Raw genomic sequence first — 23942 nt, 5'->3', positions numbered from 1 at the left:
GGTGAGGTCATCCCTCTCCCTATTGTCAGCTGGGCTGGTTCTTCTGCTCACACACCTGCACCCAAGGGCAGAAAGTCTGTAATTGTATTTGTTCTTGAAAGAAGTTTCAGCAGAAATGGAGGCTTGGACTCATAGTTCCTCCAGACCAGAGGAGCCCATGGATGATGTCCGCAGCTGTCCTGCATGGGATCTCTCCCCCCAGTCCTGCCAGCAAACTCCAGATAGTCAGCACCACCACCAATGCCTCTGCTCCCTAGTTGACTCAAGCCCCCATGGTGAACCAGGCTCCAGCCCTCAGCTGGTCCAGTAGGTCTAGATCTCTGGCCCTCAGGCTCCTGGGCTCCAATCCCACCACCAATGAGTCAGTTGATCCACCCTCTGCACCCTGACTCACCCAAGACTGTGGAAGACAAATCCTGAAGTATATGTTGTTTCTCCTGGCTTTTCTTTCTGGGTTTGTGGATCGGATTTCTTTTAAGAGGTTTGTTTCATATCATATATGGGGAAAGATCAGGAGATTCAGAACTGTGCCTGTCTGCTCTCTGCCATCTTGGTTGGAAGTCAGGGTTTCTTTTATTTGTCTGTATTGTTTTGTTTTGTTTTCATTCCTCTACTTGGGGGTAATATAGTCCATAGCCAGTCTAATATAGTTGTCTTAGCTCTCTGGACTGTTGAGAGGAATTGCTTCTATCAAGGGTATTCATCTCATAATGTTGATGTGTATGTTGATCTCTTGATTCCTGCTCCCTTCACTTGGCATCAGATCCCATAAGTCATACCATGCTTCTCTAGAGTCCAGTTCCCCAATTGATAGGCAAACCATCAATTTCCAAATCTTTATGACTATAAAAAGATCTGCTATGAATATTTTGGAACATGTATTACTTTTCCCATTTTTTTCAATTTTTTTCTTGATATAATCCTAGAATTGTAAATGCTGAGTCAAAGGGTATGAACAGTTTTATTGTTTGTGCATAGTTTCATATTGCACTCCAGAAAGTTGGATCCTTTCAGAATTTGACCAGCAAAGCATCAATGTCCCAATTCTCCCACAATCTCTTCAGCATTGATCATTTTCCCTTTTGCTCATGTGGACTAATCCTATAGATGTAAGATGATACTTCATTGTTGTTTTAATTTTCATTTCTCTAAGCAATTATGATTTGAAGCATTTTTTCATATGAATACATATATATATATATATATATATATATATATATATATATATATATATATATCGTTGATTTCTTGATTTGAAAACTGTCTGTTCATATCGCATGACTATTTAACAATTGGGGAATGACTTGAGACCTTATAAATCTGGTGCAATTCTCTATATATTTTAGAAATGAGATCTTCATCAGAACTCCTGATCGTGAAGACTGTTTCCAGCTTTCTACTTTTCTTCTAATTTTAGCAGCTTTGATTTTATTAGTGAAAATTTTTTTAATTTGATCAGATAGAGTAATTTTGATCTATTAATTTATCTATGGTACCATTCTTTATGTGTAAATCTTGTACCCATTTTGGCCTTATTTTGGTGTAGGACATGAGCTGTGGTTGTAAGCCCAGTTTTTGCCAAAATATTTTCCAGTTTTCCGTTGGGAATTTTTATCAAATAGTGAATTCTTATCCAAGAGGCTAATGTCTTTGGGTTTGTCAAATAGTAGATTGCTGTAGTCATTTATTGCATTTTCCATTAAACCTATCCTAATCCACTAATCCATTAATCTATTTCTTAACCAGTACCAGGCAGTTTTGATGACTGTTGTTTATATTATAGTATAGTGTTAGATCTGGTAGACCTAGGCCACTTTTCTTTAAACTTTTTTTCATCAGTACCCTTGCTATTCTTGTCCTTGCATTGCTCCAGATGAATTTTGTTACTATTTTTTCTAGGTTGGTAAAATAGTTATTTGATAGTTTAATTGGTCTGGCACTGAATACTCAATTTAATTTGGGTAGAATTGTCATTTTTACTATATTAGCTAGACCTAACCATGAGCATTTGACATTTTTCCAATTATTTACATTTGATTTTATTTAGGTAATTATAATTGTGTTCATACAGTTTCTGGGTTTCTCTGGGAGTTAGATTCCCAAGTAGTTAATGTTCTCTCCAGTTATTTTAAATGGAATTTCTCTGTCTATCTCTTGTTCTTGGGCTTTTTTGTCCACATATAGAAATACATTAGCATTTATGTGGGTTTATTTTATATCCTGCTACTTTGCTGAATTTGTTAATTCTATTAAGTAGTTTTTTAGATGATTTTTTCAGCTTCTCTAGTTATAGCATCATATGATCTACAAACAGTGAAAGTTTTGCTTCCTCATTACCAATTCTGATTCCGTCAGTTTCTTTTTCTTCTCTTTTTTGCTATTGCTAGCATTTCCAGCACTATACTTGAATAGTAATGGTGATAATAGACATCCTTGTTTCACCCCTGAATTTAATGGAAATGCTCTGTTGATTCCCATTAAATATAATATTTGTTGATGGTTTTATCTGGGTACTATTCATTATTTTAAGAAAATCTCCATTTATCCCTAAACTTTCTAGTGTTTTTAATAGGAATAGATGTATTTTATCAAAGGCTTTTTCAGCATCTATTGAGATAATCAAATGATTTCTGTTGGTTTTACTATTGATATGTTTAATTATGTTGAATGTTTTCCTAATGTGATTGTTATAGAAAAATAATATTCCATAGTATTCATGTACTATAGCTTGTTTAGCCATTTCCCAATAGGTGAGCATCTCCTCAATTTCCAATTCTTTGCTACTTCTAAAAGAGCTGCTATGAATATTTTGTAACATTTGGGTGCACATTTCTTCAAAACTCTCTCTGTGTCACTTTCTGTTTTCCTGTCTAGCTCTGATTGAAACATTTAAGCATAAAAATGAGATCAATTTATTTCATATATATATATATATATATATATGACTAGGACTAACTTAATTATATCTAGATTTCTATTCATTTATAGGCTTTAGAAAAAGGTGTTTTGCACATTAGGCTAATCCCACTATTAGCATTATTCATGTGCATAGTTTCCAGGCTAATTTCCACCCCTGTGTCAGAAATATCTTTTCTGACATCCTAAATTGTATTGACCTGGAAAAATCTTTCATTGTGGGCTTACGTTGACTTTGCCATTCCACAATTTGAGGCATCATTTTAAAATTATTTAGATTTGTATGTTGAGAGAGTTCAAACTGTATGCTTCTTTCTACTCCACAATCTTGGTTTCATTCTCAGAAATTTTGTCCCCTCCTGCTTGTTGTTCTTTGTCTTTTATTCTTGAAGAAGAACAATATTAGCATAAGGGTGAAGTCTTAACAAGAAATGGATTTAAGTGAAGCAAAGCTGGGCAAAATAATCAGCCTCACTCTCTCCTCCAAAATCATCAGAGGCCAGTGGCAAGACAAATTTCAAGATAACTGGCAATGATCAAGTCTTTTATTTTGTAATTGCAAACTGAATGTGTTAAGGAGACTCAGTGTTAAACAAAAAAAAAAAGAAAAGAAAGAAATTTTTCATACTTTCCTATCTAGCAAATGTAATAAATAAGATTCAGTCCTCCACTGAAAATTCGTGACTTTATCATGTCTTTATGATCATTTAAGTTCACAATTTTTAATCTTTACTTCATGAAAAGAATGGATTAGGTTTTGATTTTTTACAAATGAATAAGTCTCAGAAATAAATCATTAAGGGTTAATATTTTTTCTATCTTCTAAAAATAAATTGATGTTTAATTTAATGAGATATATCTCTTTAATCAAAATATGGCTATGATGTTATAATAAAAACAAATATATTTTTAAAAGTACTTATTAGGTGGCTAGGTGGTGTAGTGGACAGAGTACTGATCCTGGAGTCAGGAGTACCTGAGTTCAAATCCGACCTCAGAGATTTAATAATTACCTAGCTGTGTAGCCCTGGGCAAGCCACTTAACCCCATTGCCTTGCAAAAAAAAATAAAAAAAGAATTTATTCAAATATTCAAATTTTTCTTTTAATTCTCCTACAACAAATAGACCAGATTTTTAGCAATATAAAGGTGATTATATTAAGTGAAGTAATGCATATAAAAATGCTTTGTGATAAAAGAAAGCACTAAATAAATAAGAAATATTGTTGTCATTATTGCCTTGCTGCTGTTTCTATGAAAAATAACTTTTGCAATTTGGTCTAAATCTGGAGAAAATTATCATGTTTTCAAGTATACATGATGACTTGAAAGAAAATATCCTAAAAATGGGAATGTCCATAATTTGTTTATGAAAATGACTTCAAGCTAAAGGCAACAAAGCTGATTCATCTGTAACAATTGTTTGAACCATAATCCTTATCACATTGCTGTTAAAGGCATTAGTCTATTACTTGCCCTGAGACACAGTTTTCAAAAATGCTAAGTGACCTGAAGCTACAATACAGCATATCGATTGTATGGGATTGAATGGAAGTTTAAGAAAGCATTTTAATGCATTTATTTTTATACTCCTTATATTAATGGGAACTATTTTTTAACTTATAATGTTCAGCTCAAATATAATTTCATTTTGAGCTTTGAAATTCAGAGAGGTTGCATTAAACCCTAAAGGATTTGTCCATCACTGCAAATTACATACCTAATATGATAGAGAAAGGAATTTACTTGCATGCATTGGTTTTTTAAAATTTTTGACGGTACAAATCATGTCTTTTGCTTTTTGTGACTTATAATATGGAATAACAGACAAACTTTCACTATACTCCCATTCTATTATAGTGTGAAAGCAAATTGCTATTGTTGCACAAATACAATAAGAAGTTGAAATTCTTCAAGCCTTCAGCTTTTTTACCATTACACTGATCTTTTAAAATAAACATTTAACAAACTTTATAATAGAAAAAAATCAAATTTCTCGCTAAAACAGTTAAATTAAACAAATTACCCTATGGCATCTTTGCAATAACAGTGGAGTGATGACTTATATTCATTGTTGTTCCATTGAGTTTGAATTTGCAGGTTTAAGATTTAAAGCCAAGATAAAAAATCCCATATACATATATATATATATATATATATATGTATGTATTACTATATATGTTATTATGTTACTACTGTCTTTAAAAGAACTAGAAAGTGAGGTCATCTTTCCCATAGATACTTTCTGTTAATCTGATCAATTTCCCGATTGTAAGGGAATATATATATATGTGTGTGTGTGTGTGTGTGTATGCTTTTGGAGTCTACTTGATGGAAATTTAAATTCAATTAAAAGACTTATTCATGTTCCATAAGTAACACTTAAAGTATCTTTCAACTATTGATATTCATCAGGAGAAGAGAATTTGAAGAAAATAAAATCATTTGAAAAAAATATATAAATGATTTTTCTGAATCGTTTCCCCCAACACACTAATCAAACCAAATCATGCAGCACTGATTTCTTGCTGGCTAACAATAGGGATTTTAAGAGCAAAACAAAGAAAAAAAGTCTGTAAACTTCCACTAGAGAGACAAAGTCATTATCACTCAGTTTGTAATATAGAAGTGAGAAAATTGTATGATATATGTAAAATATGTTGAGAGTATGTATGTTTTGGAACAGGTATGTAATTTCATTGGTGTGTTCTGATGTAGAAATCACTTTTCCTCTCAATATATTTAGTAAGGTTTAATGACTTTTCTGTCATTATTTCAAATCTATCATTGGGACAGCTAGGTGGTGCAGTGGATAGAGATCATCCCTGGAGTCTAGAGGACCTGAGTTCAAATCTGTCCTCAGACACTTAATTGCCTGTGTGACCTTGGGCAAGTCACTTAAACTTATTGCCTTAAATAAATAAAACATTTTTTTAAAAGATCTAGATGATTATAACTAAATCATTTGAAGTTTCTTGGCTTTGTAAGAGGCAACTCATGAAATCATATTGTACATCTGACCAGTTGTCTGTGAATGAATCCATAGATGAATTATTATTCCTATCAATATATTATCTATTTAAAACAAAATACTCATAGGATTTAGATTTGGAAGAGATTCTAGATGCCATAATTTTAAAGATGAAAAAATGCAAGATTAAAAAATTTGTTTCAATTTGGTCTCTAGGCTTTCTTCCAAATCTAAATACTATTATTCATTCATGCCTCACTCATGTTGTGAAAATGTTCCCATAAATGAGAAGGGACAGTCATTCAAAATATATATTTGTTAATCTCCCCAGATTTTGTCCTTATCAGGGACAGATGTCAAAGCATGGAGATAGTAATAGGGCCTCTCTTGATGGGATAAAGAAGGAAAGTCTTTTTTCTATTTACAATTGAGATTTTTTCAAATTATCCCGTACAATTGGGAAATTGATCAGATTAACAGAAAGTATCTATGGGAAAGATGTCCTCACCTTCTAGTTCTTCTTTTAAAGCTCCAGAAAAATAATTAATTTATATTCATATATACATATATATGACAAAAATTACTGCTCACATGTATAAAATGATTTGTATAAAAGTTTTTGCTTGGGGTAGAGTGGGAGATTGTTTTCATAAATAGAAAGATAGATATGAAATAGAGATAACATAGAGGTAGAAATAGATGTGTTCTTAATTAGATGACAAATTAATTTGGCCTTTTGGGGCTGATAAAAATTTGGTGTTTTATTTTTTTTGTTTATGTATACCTAGTTTAGGATATATTAATCTAATGCAAATATATGAGATATTTAATTTGTAAGCACTTGGAGCTCTTGCTTTCTTGAAAGGCAAAAAATGGCAGTGCCATTGTTTAATATGTAATTATATAATAATCAAAAGCTTTAGTATCACTAGATTCATATAGTCTAGTAAACTTATTTGGTATAGGGAACCCTCAGGTTTATTTAAGAGCTCACACCATAGGAAACAAAAGCAGAGATACTAGTTTTTGAAGTGATGAAGTGATTATAACCACAATAACAGAGCAGCTGGAAGGTACTGAGGCCCAAGAGATCCACTCTTGCACATCATTTTTGACCACTCCTGAGGAAATAATTATCTTATTCTTTCCCTTTATTTTATTCTTTTCTTTATTTCAATGTCCTTTCTATTCCTTATTACTACTCAAGCACAAAAAAGTTTGAGTATTACAGTAATATAGATAAAAATATAGTCTTCAAATAATATTCTTTTATAGCAAACAAACATTGCCTAAATTTTAATTTATTTTTTTTTGTTTTGGAAAATCTTATAATTTGTTTTATGCCAAATTATTTTTTATGTTTTACTAAGATAAGCAATTTGGGAATAACATCAGAATTAGTACCACAAGAATAATTGCTCTCAAGTAGATGTGTTTCATAAAGGAGAAACTTTAACTATTATCACAATCAATCATGCAGCAGTTATTAAATCCTACCTTCATTCAGAGCATTATACTAGGAATGGGTAAGGGAGAGGAGATACAAAGGTAAAAACAAATAATTCTATACCTAAAAGAGTTTATATTATATTTAGGAGCAAGACAATTATAATTATAAGAAAATATGAAAGGAATAGACTTTCTTTGGGGAGAAAAGTACTAGCAGATGGGAAAACAGGAAAGAAACTGTAGTTTATGGAGTTTCATCTTAGATTTGACTGAGGGTAAGGTTTCTAAGAGCTGGAAGCAATGAGAGAGTACTTTCTCTTTTTTTTTTTAGGTTTTTGCAAGGCAAATAGGGTTAAGTGGCTTGCTCAAGACCACACAGGTAGGTAATTATTAAGTGTCTGAGACCTCATAACTCAGGTACTTCTGACTCCAGGGCTGGTGCTCTACCCACGGTACCACCTAGCCACCCCTAGAGGCATGGGAGTAAGGGATATTTAATATGAGGGGATGAAATGTGAAATACCATAAATGGGCCATTGCAAGCAAGGTGGTTTAAATATGATATTTAGAATTTATGAAAGATACATAATAAATCTGGAAAAGTAAGGATGAGAAGTGGTTTAAAATTCAAATAGAGAAGGTTTTATTTAATAGATGTGAGAAGGAGTTGTTGAAACATTTTTTAAATGAGAAAAAAGATATTATCATCACTGTAGTTTAAGAATATTTCTTTGGCAGTGATGTGGATGGAGTGGGAAGTCTAAAGACAAAATGAGGAAGACAATTAATAGAGTTCTTTGGGAGTTTAGTAGAGAGATGATAGTGGCCGAAATAAGATGATAACCATGGTATTTGAAAAAAGTCAATGCCTATGAGCAATATTTTGAAGACATAATGCAAGAGAGCACTCAGTGAGATGTGGGTGGGGGACGAAAAGTTGTGTATGAGAGAGTAAAGAGTTGATGATAATTCCTAATTTAGTTAGTGTAAATAAGATCCTGTCTTCACAAAATAGGGCAATTAGGAAAAGGAATGGATTTGGTGAAAAAGATAAAGGATATTGTTTTAGACAGGTGGATTTTGAGATGGCTACAGGCCATCCTATTAGATTATAATGAACTACTAAAGCTCAAGAGAGAAAATTGGAATATATAATTTTATAAATATCATTTATTCAAACATCATAATTAAATCTATGGAGCCTGATGATTTTTTTTTATTTTAAAAGAGATGGAGCAGAGAAAGAAGAGAGAGGGCCTTGACCTAAGTCTTAGATTTTACCTCCAGTTATAAACAACAGTATGAATCATGATTCAGGAAAATAATCTGAGGTATAGCAAGATAGGTTAAAGGGAAAATAGCAGAGAGAAATATCAAAAAACAGAGAACAGAATAGGTAAGCAAAGAAAATGGTCAATAACACCAAATGTTATTGAGATCTCATGATGGAAGAGGGTTGAGAATGTGTCATAAGATCTGGCAAAGAAGAAATTCTTGATAATTTGGGATAAAGAAATTTTATTTGATTCATGAGGTCAGAAACCAAAGAGTAAAGTGAGTGCAAAGAGAGGAGATAAAATCATAAAATGCAGATAGATCTTTACTAAATGACAGAAGTCAAAGTCAAGTTAAAGGGTTTTTAAATTTTATTTGTGTGATTTTGTTGTGTATGATGGTCTGGTATGATTGTAGGCAACTTCAAAAGGAATGATTAAATAGGGAGAGATTTAAGTTTGGACAGAGAGAGACTATACAGTAGGAGCAAGCCTCTACAGGAAATAAGAATGGACATGAAAAAATGTGCAAATAGAAGAGTGAAAATAATGAGAAGAGCTAAATCTACTAGAAACTGCAAGAAAGAATGAGTGGAGTAAATAATAGTTCACAAAGAATGATTTAAATTATACATGAGGAAAGTCCACCTCTGGAAGGGTGTGAAGAGAAGTGGTGTAGAAGATTTGAGAGGAGACTTAGAGCAGCAGTAGCCAGGATGTAAAAATGTGTCAATTAGGGTAGAGTTAAAAAAAAAAAAAAGCAAACCTTTTTAGAATTGAGGAATCATTTGGGATTATTAAATATAAATTTGTAATGGATAAATGAGTCAATTTAAATAACTCCCTTCAGGATTTTCTGACATCAAATGAGGAGTCAAGAAAGTAGAGAGTAAAGATAGTTCAGGGATTTTTCTTTTTGTCATGGGTCAAGAAAACAAAGGATAAAAGAATGATGTATTTTTTAGTAGAGGACAACAATTGTGTTAAGAAAAAAAAAAAGTCTAAACCCACAGATCTAAATGGTTGCTATGTTCACTTTCTTCCAACAACTCTTATATTTTTCTTTGTAGTCCACAATTTTCTTTCCTTTCCTTTAGATCTATTTCCTCATAGACAAAATAATACTATGGATGGACAACTTTTACCAAACTGTTTGCCACTGAGGGGAGGGGTGTGAGAAGGGAGGGTGGTAGAAAAATGTGTTACTTATAAATATGCAAGGGAATGAATGCTGGAAAATTTTCATAGCTTGTAATTAGAAAAATAAAATTAAAAAAAAGGAAAAATGTCTGTAAATAGAAATGAATATGGAAGAACCAGTGGTAGGAATAGTCTAAGTAGAAGTCAGACATAAAAGGAGATAGAATGATAAGAATTTATGGTCTGAAATATATTTCTAGAGTTCTTGATAATGGAAGCACAATACTAGTGGATGCTGACAAAATCAAAGTTACAACCATCTCCATGTGCAACTCAAGCAAAGAGAAAAACCCAAGCCAAGAGAGTTGAGAAGATTAATAAAATGAGAGTTCAAGATTTTGAGTGAACAACACAGACTGAATTGTGCTATTATTAAAACAATTATGATCCAAGTATTGAAGTCCAAAGAAAAGCCAAAAATGACCTATAGTCTGGTAGAAAACTGACAGTGTTTGGGAAATATATTGTTGTTGCTTGTCCTTCATTCTCAGAGAAGTCTTTAACATCAGGAAGAAGATGCCATGACATGCAAATGAATTGGATTTGAGTAAGGGGGTGCTGTGCTAAGTCACCAGCCTCACTTTCTTCTCCAGAGCTATCTAGGTCCAGTGGTCAGATATGAATCAGGATGACTGGAAATGGCTCTGAATATGAGACATTCAGGGTTAAGTGACTTGCCCGGTCACACAGCTAGTAAGAATAAAGTGTCTTAGCCGATTTTGAACTTAGTCCAGTCCTCCTGATTCCAGGGCTAGTGCTCTATTCACTGCATCACTTAGCTGTATAATAGATATTCTAATAGTGCTCCAGTGGACTGTTGAATCAAGAAATAACAGTCTGCTTTTGTTATTATTTTTGTTGCTGTTTTATTGTTATTGCTTTAATGACATTCTAAGAATCATAATAATGGCTTCAACAACTCCTTCTCATATCTATTAAATAAAACCTCCTCTACTTGATTTTTAAACCACTTCTCATCCTTACTTTTTCAGATTTATTATGTATTTAATGTGTTTAAATTTCTTAACAGAAAACAATTGTGCTGTTACATATTGCTATTTTAATTCCTATACCCATTTATTTCAAAGATTTTATGAACAAAATAGTCATATTTTCCATCCTGGATATCGCAACTATAAAATTGACATTAGCTAATCTAGTGTCAGTATGTCATAGATTTTTTTTAAAAAATCCTGAAATACTGTCATATTCACTACAATTTTGGATCATGCCATAAAATATTGAAGAAAAATGTACTTTGCTAAGCTTAAATTATTTTCCCCAATCCTATACCTTTATTTATGATGAAAATTAGAATTTTTTCCTTTTCCATATAGTTAGAAAATCTTAAATTCTTTAGTTTGCTCTTCTTCCTGAAATATTTATACAATTTGAGTTTTGCTCATATTTAAATTTCTAGAACTTGTAATTATTATAATAAAATCACAATTATTCAGAAGCTAAGGGGAAAGATATTGTAGACATTTGACTTTCCAGGTGTCTTTTTCCCGTCAGTTATAAATTATCTTCTAGTAAAACAAAAACAGAAACAAAACATGTTGTGTGACAATACTCTACAATGTATCATTTGGTTCCTTGGATTCATGTTTGATAAATTCAAAATAATTTAGCTTTTTACATTTATTTTTGCAGCATGGTTAATATGTAAATTATCCTGCATAATTTCACATAAAAATTCATATCATATTACTTACCTTCTAAATTTATTGAGGGAAGAAGGGAATTTGAAATTCAAAATGTTTAAAATGAATTAAAATTTTCTTAATCTGTAATTAGTACATTGTTAATAAATAAACTCTCCCAAAGCAAAATTTTAAAACTGCTTATTTTCTTTACGATTGATAAATGAGACCTTTTCCTAAAAAAAACAATTGCTATAAAATTTTCCCTATTATAATGGATCACTATAGGTGAAGCTAGGTGGCACTGTGGTTAGAGCACTGGCCTTGGAATCAGAAGGAAGGGAGTTCAAATGTGACCTCAGACATTTAATTCTTATTTATGTGACTTTGGGCAAGTCAATTAACTCTGATTGCCTTGCATCCAAGGCCATTTTCAGTCACCTTGATTTTTATCTGGTCCATGGACCCAGATAGCTCTGGAGGAGAAAGTGAGACTGGTGACTTAGCACAGCACCCCCACCTTCAAATCCAATTCATGTGCTTGTCATGTTATCGCCTCCAGGATGTCATAGACTTCTTCAAAAATGAAGGAAAACTATTTTTATTATTATTTAATTTTTGCCTAATTGGTTTTGCTTCTGTATTTTTTTATTTCAGGTAATAAAAATTATCTATATTACTTCGCATGTTCCTTTCTATTTGGTCATAAACATTTTCCTTATCCAGAAATCCAACAGATACATTTTGCCATGTTCCCCTAATTTGCTAATGATGACAGTTTTTATGGCTAAAATCAATTACCCATTTTGACTTTATTTGGCAATATGTGTGAGATGTTAGTCTATCCTATTTTCTTCCAAACTACTTTCTAGGTTTTTTAATTTTTGATTGTTTGTTTTTATCAAATAATGAATTCCTGTCCCCAAGATCTAATTCTTTGGATTTATGAAATACTAGCTATGTTTCCCACCGATACATCATTCTATTTCTTAGTTAATACCAAATTGTTTCGATTATTCCTTTCTAATATTGTTTGAAAACTAGTACTACTAGATTACTTTCCTGCACATTTTTTCAATGATTCCCTCAATATTCTTAAACTGTTGTTCTTCTAGATGAATTTTGTTATGTATTTTTCTATCTTTATATAATAGTTCTTTGCAGTTTGAGTGTCAAGACTTAAAATTTTCATTTTTATATACCTGTTTGCCTATGATCATAAATGATACTGCTCCTAAAGATACCTGATACCTTGAGTCTTCCCCTGCTCCTTTGGAAAGCAAGTACTCCTCTTTGCCCTGTAACTTCAATTTGAAAGTATATATAGGTGATGGTGTTGTCAAATAGCTGTTTGTCCCCTACCCAGTGATAGTAAAGGGGTCACTTGTGATTTTTTTCTGAGATCCTTACTGTCCCACCACTGGTGTTGCATCCATCAAGGAATTGACATTCTAATGATGGTGATGTTTGTCATTATTTCTCCAAGAAGAATGACATCAGGGAAATGGAGCCAAGACAAACAAGTGAGCTCGATTAAAGTGAGGAGATGCTGTGCAAAGTCACCAGCTTTCTTTTTCCTTCAGAGTTATCTGAGTCCTAGAATGACTAGAGATGGCAATCAGGGTTAAATGACTTGCCCAAGGTCACATGGTTAGTAAGTGTCAAATGTCTGAGCTCAGGTTCTCCTGATTCCTGGTCTGGTGCGCTACCCACTGTACCACCTAGTTCCTCATTCTAATAAATAGGTAAAGTTAAAATATAAAAACCTGAAAACCTGAATGGAAAGCTAGTTAAAGCAGTCCAGAGGTTTAGATGTTGAGACTAGGGAGGAATGCCCAACCTTGGTGATTTCCTTAAAATGAGAGTTCTGGGAGGCACACCTATTATAACTAGGGAACTCAGAATCAGAGAGCACTTCTAGTGTAATAATGATGCTAAGTTATTATGGAATGGTTCTGACATATGGGCATGATCTAAATGTAAGTGTGCACATTACATAAACACAGTAATTCAGTTCCCTCTACCACATGAAGAGCTTGCTACCTTCCTACTTTACAAAGTTATATTGATTTCTAATGACTCATCATTGGAATTTGAAAACTGTTGAAAAAATAATGCTGACAAAAATTTCTGATTGTGATTTAACAAGAATAAAGGTGCATTAGTTTTTTCCTCTGACCTTTTACATCTCAAAATCTCATGAGGAGATGAAGAAATAAATATCAATAAGCACATCTTAAGCATTCACAAAAAAAATTTCAGATCAGAAAAAAACTTAAAATTCATGGTGCATGTTTTGAAATTAGATTCCCTCCTAAACTGAAGTTCTTTCATTGAATTAGAGCATATAATGCTGTGTCATATTAGTTTATAATAAACTATATTCATAACCCAACAAAGAGTGGTTATATGATGAGAAATACATTTAAGCATACATACATGCATGCATGTACAAAATACATGTAGGTCTCTGTATGTGTGCTTATTCACACAAATAAATGCATATAAATGTAAACATATTTATATATGTGTATGGGGAAAAATCACAACTATTTTACTTCTATAGTAATCAAAACATTTTTGTTTCACGTTGACTAGCTATGTCCATACCTTGTATGCTGTTTGGGACAGCCAGGGTGGATAGACATGAGCTCTAGATTTAGGAGTACTTGAATTCAAATTCAGCCTTACTAGCTGTGTGACCTTGGGCAAGTCACTTAATACTGATTGTTTCACATCCAGGATCATCTCCAGTCATTATGATCCATATCTTGCCACTGGACTCAGATGGCTCCAGAGGAGAAAGTGAACCAGATGACTTAGCACAGCACATCTCCCCCCCACCCATTCAGATCTAATTCATGTGCTTCATATGGAATCATGTCCCTGATGTCACAGTCATTTTGAGATTGAAGGACAAACAGAAAAAGCAACAGCAGCATGGGATGAAGCGAATTATTTTCAGTGTAATACTTTAGAAATGTTTTTAGAGTATAACAGTCTCCTGGATTTGACCAATATTGTTTTGTGTTTCTATTTGAATAATGTTAGCTTATTAGTACAAGTAACTACACTTGCATTCCTTGACCCTGCACAATATGGCTCAATAGATGAGCTGCAGTGAATTGAATGAACGGAAATTCTGTCTTGTTCAGTTCAGTCAAGTACACATAACCAAAGTAATTGCTTTATAGACCACTTGAAAAGACTTTTAAAAATGAATGCATTACATGAAAAACAATAAAAAGGAAATCAATTATGTAGGTGCTTACCTTTATCCTTTTCAAATGTACCGAGAAGGGCAATTTGCAATTATAACTTCCTATTTTTGTTCAGTTGCAACTTGGTGCAAAAGAAATGTATATTTCTTTGAGAACATATGAAATTATGAGTTACTGTATTGAGATATATATTATTGACTTCTCAGTCTCATGGAACACTTGGTATTTAAATACTGCTTTTGATCTAAAGTGTTTAAAACACTTTACAAATGTTTTCTAATTAATTCTGACATCTAATGGATACCTTACTAGGCTTTTCTAAGGATCAATTAAATGATGTCTCTAACATGCTACACATTTCTGTAGCTAAAGCCATGCTCTAAAACTTTAAGCCTAGGGAATTACTGATATTTTGTGAAAGTAACTGTTGAATAATAAAATACTATTTCAATTATGTTAAATTCAAAAAGATATGAGTCATGTATTGTCCATATAGATAATATATCAAAGCTTGTTGGAAAAAAGAACTATGAAAAATATTCTTAATTTACTAAGCTATCAGTGATATCAATAGTTATCTCATTTTTTAAAGTATTATCTCTGTCTAGGAAATAAAATCTTAATATGAATCAATATGCCAAATAGCATAATCTTCAGTACTTTTTAAAGAAAAATAGTATCTTTCCCAATTTAAAGTTTTAAAGATAATTTAAAATAATCAATATTTTGTTTATTTTCATTAACATTTTTTCAGTATCATTTGAGAATGTCTGTCTCCCCATCACTTATCAGAAAACTATCTCATAATAAAAGGGTTTTTTGTTGTTTTATTTTAGAAAAAAAAAGTTCAATCAAACAATTCAATTAAGTAGAAAAAATGTGTTAACTATTGACCATGTGTTAAGAAATTTGGCTAGTCTGGGCATAATTAAAGCAGAAATGGTCACTGTTCTTAAAAGACTTACATTCTAATGCTAAAGACAATTTTTTAAATAACTAGGTAAATCTAAGATGCACATGGAACATATAGAAACCAATTTGAGAGAAGATAGCAGTTCCTGTGGGCACCTAAAAAGCCCCCTTGTTGGGTTAAAATTTGAAATGTTTTGAAAATAAAAAGCATCTAGAACTATATAGTTTAGAAACAGTCATCAAAACTGCTGGGTTATGGCTAAAAAGTAGAATAACGGATCAATGAATTAGGATATGTTCAAAAGAAAACAGTAGTCAATGACCATAGTAACAAACCCAAAGACATTAACTTTTGAGATAAGAACTCACTATTTGACAAAAAAATTGAAAAACTGGAAAGTAGTATGGCAAAAACTAGACATAGACACACATCTCACACCCTATACAAGAATAAGTTCATAATGAATGCAGGATTTAGACAAAAAGGGTGATAGTATAGATAAATTAATAGATCAAGAAACAGTTTGTCTATCAGATCTATAGAAAGAAGACAAATTTATGAACAAAAAAGAGTACATTATAAATTACAAAATAAATGATTTTGATTATATTAAATTAAAAAGGTTTTGCACTAATAAAACCAATGCTGCCAAAGCTGAAAGTTAAGAAACAATCTTCACAATTAAGAATTCTGATAAAATTCTCATTTTAAAATATATAGAGAACTGCATGAAATTTGAAAGGTTGCAAATCATTCCCTAATGGTAAAATGGTCAAAGAATAGGAATAGACAATTTTCAAATGAAGAAATTAAAGTTATATAAATCACATGAAAAAAACAACAATGAGGTATCACCTCACACCTATCAGACTGGTTAAGATGGCAAAAAGGGGAATTGATCAATGTTGGAGATGTTGTAGGAGGAATGGGACCTTAATGCATTGCTGGGGGAATTGTGAAATGATCCAACCATTCTGGAGAGTAATATGGAACTATGCCCAAACAGAAATAAAAATGTATATATCCTGCGATCCATCAATTCAGAAGAAATCTTTAAAAAATAGGAAAAATCCCATATGTTCCAAAATATCCATAACAGCTGTTTTTATAGTGGCAAAGAATTGATAATTGAGGGGATACCCATCAATTGGGGAATGGCTAAGCAAGTTATGGTATATGAATACTATGGAATATTATTGTTCTATGAGAAACCCTAAATGGTTGGACTCTAGATAAACATGAAATGAATTGCAGGATCTGATGCTTGGCAATGGGAGCAGAGCCAAAAGAAAAATATACACATTAATAACAATATTGTGAGATGATCAACCTTGATGGATGCAGCTGCTCTCAGCAATTCAGAAAGCTAGGACAGCCGTATTAGACTGGCTATGGACAATGTTATCCCTATCCACAGGAAGAAAAACAAAACAAAGCAAAATCCTTCAGAATCTGATGGACACTACATTCATTTATTTAAAAAAAAAACTTCTATGTTTTTCTTTCCCGTAATCCTAATTCTTCATGCCAACAATATTAACTTGATTGTTCACTGCTGAGGGAAGGGAAGTGAGAAAGGAGGGTGGAAGGAAATTTTGTAATTTAAAAATATACACAGGCATATTAATGAATGTTAAAAACTTTTATAACACATACTTAGAGAAATCAAATATCAACAAAAAAAGAAAATAAGAAGTTGATATAAGGAGGTACATTCTAAGCTTTGTGGAGAGACAAAGAAGTATAGAAGAGAAGACGTCAAAGCTAAGAAATGCTTTCAGGCATGTAGAATTTGAAATGCCCATGGAACATCAAGTTTGAGATGTCAAAATGGCAGTGGGTGCCTATAGATTCAGAGGAGAAACTAAGACTGGATATGAAAATCTGGAAATCAATTTATAGAAATGATAATTTAATTCATGGGGGTCTGATGAAATTACCATGTAAAATAATATAAACTAAAAAGAGAAGAAGAAGGATAGATGCTCAAGGAATTCTCATGGTTAATAGACATATCATAAATGAAAAATAAATAATGACAAAGGAATCTGATAAGAAGCAAATACAGAAACAGGAGATGAACCAAGAGAGAAATGTCCCAAAAACCTAGAGAGGATTAGGTAATTAAAAAAGAGATTACAATCAAAATAATCAAATAACACATCAAGCAAATATGACAATTTAAAATGTTCCATACACATAGTCCCTCAGTTATTTAAAGTTGGGAAAGAGTGATTCCTTATTTTTTGGCGTTTTATTATTGGATTTTTCTGAACTTAAAATTAAAAAAGAACAACTCCATAGTCTCAAAATACCAAAAAAAAAAAAGATTGCATATGAAATGGTGAACCTCTATTTCATAATACTTGGTTTTTCTAATTATGTAATTATTTCAGGAAATTACTTGCAAAATTGCATTTCTCTTGTATTTTCTTATGAAATTTAATTCTTTTCTATGTATATAAAAATAATTAAACTGTCCTATTTTTATTAATAGTACTATCATTAATAATAATATTTATAGAAGGCTTGTAAAATTATTTGCATATGTTATATCATCTAATTTTTACAATTTTGTGAAGTAGATACTGTTCCCATCTTATGAAAAGAGGAAAATGACTCTGAGAGAAATTGAATGAATTGACCATGACCAGAATCAGTATATAAACTCAGCTCTTCCTAAATCAAAAGCCATTAGGTCACCTGGCTTCCCTTAACCATAGAATTCCCCCACCTTCCAAGATAAAAACAAAGGACAACAAAAAAAAAATTAAAAAGAATATGTTACAGAGAAGCATAGTAAAGGAAAACAAAATCACTTGATGTCTGTCTTAAAAAAAAGTATGTGTTTTTCTCTACAATGGATTTGTCATTTCTTTTTAAGATGATATATTACATACTTCAAAATAGATCAGAATTCTTGTCTTTTAAAGTTATTTTTCTTTGCATAAATAATTTTACTTGCATAAATTGTTCTCTTGGTTCTTTTCATTTCACTATGCATCAATATATAGTTCCCAAAATCCTCTGGCATTGTCTTTTTTAAAAACTATTTCTCATTGCAATTACTATACAATTAGATTTATATAACATGATTTGCTCAACCATTCCCCAGTTAATAGATACCCCTAAGTTCATACACGTATACAATCCAAGAGCCTTGTTACTTGAATCTTTCATATACCCTATTCTTGACTGATTATATAGTTATCAAAATTAAAGTGGTAGTGTGAAAAAGTCACAGTAGGTGTATCAAAGACTTGAAATTGAGCCTTTAAGCTTATTTTCTATCATAACACCTTACCTTTAGAACAAAGAATTCTGAGGGATGTGATTAACTTTTCCTGAAATAGGTATTAATGTTTACTAATTAAGAACAATAAAAGGATAATATTTAACTCCCTTCCATAATTTGTCATATGTAAGCAATTTATAAATGAATTTTTTTTCTTTTTTCTTTCTATTTCCTGATGTTTGTCTCCTTTAAAATATATCACAATAAGAATTGTGATTCACTTCTGTGCATTGTATGCTGTTTGGGTGGAAAGGGATGGGAAGTACAATGAAAATCATCTGTTAATAACTTGATCTACAAAGAATTTAGAAAATCAAAAGTTTAAATAACTTTCTAGAACCCTAAGTTTTTTGTTTCTTTAACTTGGGACTGAACTGATTGAAATGAGAACCTTATGCTTTTAATTTTATCAATAGCTTTGATGACATCTAAATAGCAGCTAAAAATGAACCATATGACTTGGACCAAGTTCCTTTCCCCATCCTTAAGCTAATTGTCTCTACTGTCTATATATAGCTTACCAATGACTAAGAAGCATCTCAAAGAATCTTGCAATCTATGAAAGAGTATAGGTATCAATTGAGAGAAGGTTTTGACTTGTTCGTTATCCAATATGTGGATCCAGATGTAGTTTGAAAAGAATGTCTTGTTTATATTTATAAATTGAGTAGAGCAAAAGAGCAACTTTCACATTCACATTTTGTCATTATTTACAAATGTTTGTTAGATATATGTTTCAAAGCAAAGTTTGTGTTAAAAGTTAAGTTTCTTATACATTGGTCTTTCTTATTTTTCTTAGGGTCTTGAGCTGTCTGTGATAGTTGAATTCACAACACTTTAATATAAATAAGACTACTTTCTTCAAAAAACCACATTGATCTTCTGTTGTCATATTTTTGTTTTATTTTTTTAAAGCCTGTGAATTCAATGATGTAGGGAATGCTTGGGGTGGAAATACCTCCCACCAATGCTAGTCAGCAAGACAACCGTAACTCTTTGGTTGCTCTGAAAGATTAAATGACTTGCTCATGGCTATGTAGTCAATATGTTTCACCTTTTGAATCTAAGTTGTCTTAACTTGAAGATTTTATGTTTTTTATCCTTTTGTGTCAGTCTAATTCTCTCCTAACAAGTTTTTATATGATCTTCAAATTATTTTCAAAACTGTCTACCAAATTGTTTAACTTTTGATGCTACCCTGAACGAGTTCCTTACTATCTCTATGCCTTAGTTTCCTGGTTTGTAAAATGAGGGGTTCTTTTTAATGGTTACTGTGTCCCTTCCAGCTTTAAATCTATAATGTATAATTATTTATCTCACCCTTGAAATAGATTAATCTAACTACCATTACCTTGTAGCATACTTGCATGCTCTACTCCACCTAGTTTATCTGTTCCTAATCATAGCACACTTATTCACTATCTTTGAAAATGTGATAATTCATCTCTTGAAATTTCCAAAAACCATGTTCCAAAAACCATAATTTCTTTCAAAATTCATCTCAAAACACAAATCTTATATAGTATTTCTTGATTAACCCCCTCAATTCTATTCCTCCTTTATATCCTTGTAGTCCTTTTTAATTATTCTTATTTTATACTTGATATTGCTTCTTTTTTTATGATTTGGTTAGCACTTTATAGGATCAGAAATACAGCACCCATTAGACTGAGATAGACAGCAAGAGTCTGAAACAAGTCATTACTGTTAAATAACTACATTTTTAAAAGGCAATGGAATTGCAATTGGTGGAAAGATAGCCTTATTTTTTTTTAATTCTAGCTTAAAAAAATACTTTGCCACAGCATAATTCCTAAAACATCCTATTTTTATGAGGAATGTATAGAGTTGGCACTCAGGTTTCCTATTGAAAAGTGGCTGGTGTGGTTTGACCCTATGGAGATAAGGGGACCCAGTGATCATTTTGGCCTGGGTATTTCTCTTAGACTCTTTTCTAAGAGGATAATTAGCATGGTTTTTGATTGCAAGGACAACTGGAAAAAACAGTCTATGGAGGGAATTTTTTTTTTCCCTAAGGTCACTGGAGTCTCAGCTAGAGAAGAATGTAAGCCATAGACCGGGGAGCAGTTACAGTCCTTACGTTTTACTAGATTTCAAACAATTCTCTGTATAGGGACAGAGAACAGTCTGATGCAAGGGAGGAGGCAGAGGAGAGAGTGATTTACCAGTTAAGGATCCTGATTTCCCTAACTCGCAAAGTTGGCAGTCCTGTTAAAAACTGCTGGCTCCTTGGTCATATTGTCCTTCATCCCAGCCCAGGGGATGGTGGGACATTAATGTTAAAACATTGGCATCAGGGTAAAGAGTAAAGGGAAATGGGGGCATTTGAGGCTTTGAATGGCAGCCAAGGAAAGGGGAAAAAAATTGCAGCCTCAGTTCTTATGACCCTTCATTCCCAGAATGTACACAGGGAATCAGCAAAATGCTGTTCCTTGGTCAAGGGAGGTGAGCAGAAGGATATGTAATAGTTAAACTGTTAAGTTAGCCTGCACATAACCTGGCAGAGGCCATTACATCACCAGACCTACTTGTCTTTTCTCCCCAGAACTTCTGTGGCTTCTCTTGAACAGTTCTTTGAGATTAGACCCCAGCAATGTCCTCAGTGCTAGCAACTATCTGGTGATTGGTGGCCACCATGCCAGATTGCTTAGTTACACATACAACACATCATACTGTCATTGTTACCCATGAGAATGTGTTTTCTGTAAAATGGCAGAGTAGGAAGGAAATGTCTGTTCCTTTTAAAACCCCAAACCATCCACCTCCCTATTGCCTCCCACAAAACAGACCATCCAGAGCCCAAATAGTTCCATGGAATGTAGAGGAGATGGGTAGTGTAGGAAGATACAACCTCCTTTGAGGGATGTGGGTCATAGACTCCATTGACTGGCCTTTTTGATCTGGGAAGTGTCAAACATCTGGATTGCCTTCTTGCAGGGCAGAGCAAACCAGTAGAGCTGGGGCATGATGAGGAGGCTATTGATGACATTGCAATAGATGGGTATGTGGAAAGGTGTCTTCAGTAACCTCAGCCCCTTCTTTTGGCTAGAGGACCAGTCCATGAAGGGGAAAATGAGGATGCGGAAGCACAAGAAGGTCCCCAGGGTCAGGATTCCATTCACTTTGTACAAAAACGTGTGCTGCTTCTTCAGCAGAATCAGAATGCTGCCCAGTGATACAAATGAGGTGCTGAATTCTGCCTCAAAGATACAGCCTACAAAGAAGTCACCACGTTCTCCCCTTAGTACCTGAGCAATGATGGGTACAAGAATGGTCAGCATGAAAATATGGTGTGTGAGCATGAGGCGATCGTGCTTGAGGAAGTTCTTAAAAATGGTGAAAGTGTGTTTTTTATCCTCCCCTCTGTTTTGGTACCAGTAGCAAATGTACAATAGCACCTAGGTCGCCGGTCATATATGGAATCAAAACCCATAGATATTCTTGAGCAAGTGAGTGCCTGCGGGTAATGACATTGTCGCAGGTCCACAGGCCGAGGAGGCCGGGGCCGGGGCGGCACCGCCTGGATGGAGGAGGTGAGCCTGCTGCTGAAGGTCAAGCAGTCCTTCAAGGGCCATCGGGGCAGCGCCCGGCGCAGCCCCCAGGCGCAGAGCGCAAAGGAGCCGGGGAAGAAGAGCGCGGCGCGGGCCAGCGGCAGCAGCACTGGCCGGTGGGGCCCCGGCCGCTCTGCTCCGCTCCTGAGCCTTGATATTGCTTCTTACATTCTTTATTTCCTCAAGAAAACTACAGATTTTCTTGAGGATGGAGATTGTCTTGTATGGCTTAGTTTTTCCTTCTTTCCAATACTAATACCCCTCTCAAATGAAGATAGGTGCTCAGTAAGTACTAATGACAACTATTTAAAAATAATATTTTAGTGATGAGATTATTGAGTGTTCTTCATTATTAAGAGTTGGTGATTAGATTTTATAATGAGCTCCAGGATAATTATTTTCAAGATCGCCTAATTTCCTATTCCATATGAAATTGTTTGGGTTTTTTTTTTTCCCCAAAGTCTGACTTCTGACCTATACCATTCACTGTATTTCCCTTCTCTTCCTAGTACTCCTCTGCAAGTTATACCTGTCCTTTAGAAAAAAAGAAAGAAAAAGATTAACTAGTTTATATGACCCTTACTTTAATGTTCTTGAGGTTAAGAACTCAATATATAATTGCTGATTGAATTAGTGATCAAATTCTCTATGTTAAACTCATGTAATTGTCATACTGTTTATGTCCCTGGAACAATTATATGAGTAATTTTCCAAGCACTGTAAAATGTCATTATTTAGTTATATGTGCTTTCTATTCATTCACCTAGTGCAGAGCTCAAAAATGCCACAGTACATTTTTCCAAAAATTTCCACGATTTGGAAAATAAAACAAGTATGATATTATTTATCTAAGGCATTGGCATAGAGTTTTTTCCAAGGAATTTTGACTGATTTCCTTTCTTTAAGCAGCTATTAAATGGAAACAATTTATTTATTCATAGATAAATTTTGTTCAATGATCTTCTTTTGGGTTACTAATAGCCAGGAGAGAAAATCTAATAAAAACATTCTATGATATATCAGCTATTCAGTGTCGCTTATGTGAAATATCTTGTGGGGTGGGGGGAAAGTATTATATTAAAGCAAAACACCCCTATACCAAAATGAGGTCAAAGTAAAGTCAAAATGGGATTTAGACATAAAGAGCAATACCACAGATAAATTAATAGACCAAAAAAATTCTATCTATCTGATCTATGAAAAAGGAATAAATTTATGACCAAACAAGAATTAGAGTGCATTATAAACTGAAAAATGAGTGATTTTGGCTATATTAAATTTCAGAGTTATTGCATTAATAAAATCAATGCTTCCAAAATTAGAAGAAATGCAAAACTTTGGGAAACAAACTTCACAACCAGGAGTTATAGAATTGTATCAAATAAGGTCACAAGTCATTCCCCAGTTGATAAATGGTCAAAGAATATGAACAGTTTTCAAATGAAGAAATTAAAGCTACATGATAAGCATATGAAAAAAATGCTTCAA

General features: G+C 33.0%; 1 pseudogene; it reads right to left on the bottom strand.

Moving 5' to 3' along the window:
• Positions 1-21627: 21627 nt before the first annotated feature.
• LOC141492162 (TLC domain-containing protein 3A pseudogene) lies at positions 21628-23249 on the bottom strand (annotated as a pseudogene).
• Between the last annotated feature and the right edge of the window lie 693 nt (positions 23250-23942).

The sequence above is a fragment of the Macrotis lagotis genome, chromosome 6, assembly GCF_037893015.1.
Source record: "Macrotis lagotis isolate mMagLag1 chromosome 6, bilby.v1.9.chrom.fasta, whole genome shotgun sequence".
NCBI classification, from domain to species: domain Eukaryota; kingdom Metazoa; phylum Chordata; class Mammalia; order Peramelemorphia; family Peramelidae; genus Macrotis; species Macrotis lagotis.
Note: the sequence above shows the minus strand (reverse complement) of the source record. Positions and strands in the feature narration are given on the sequence as shown.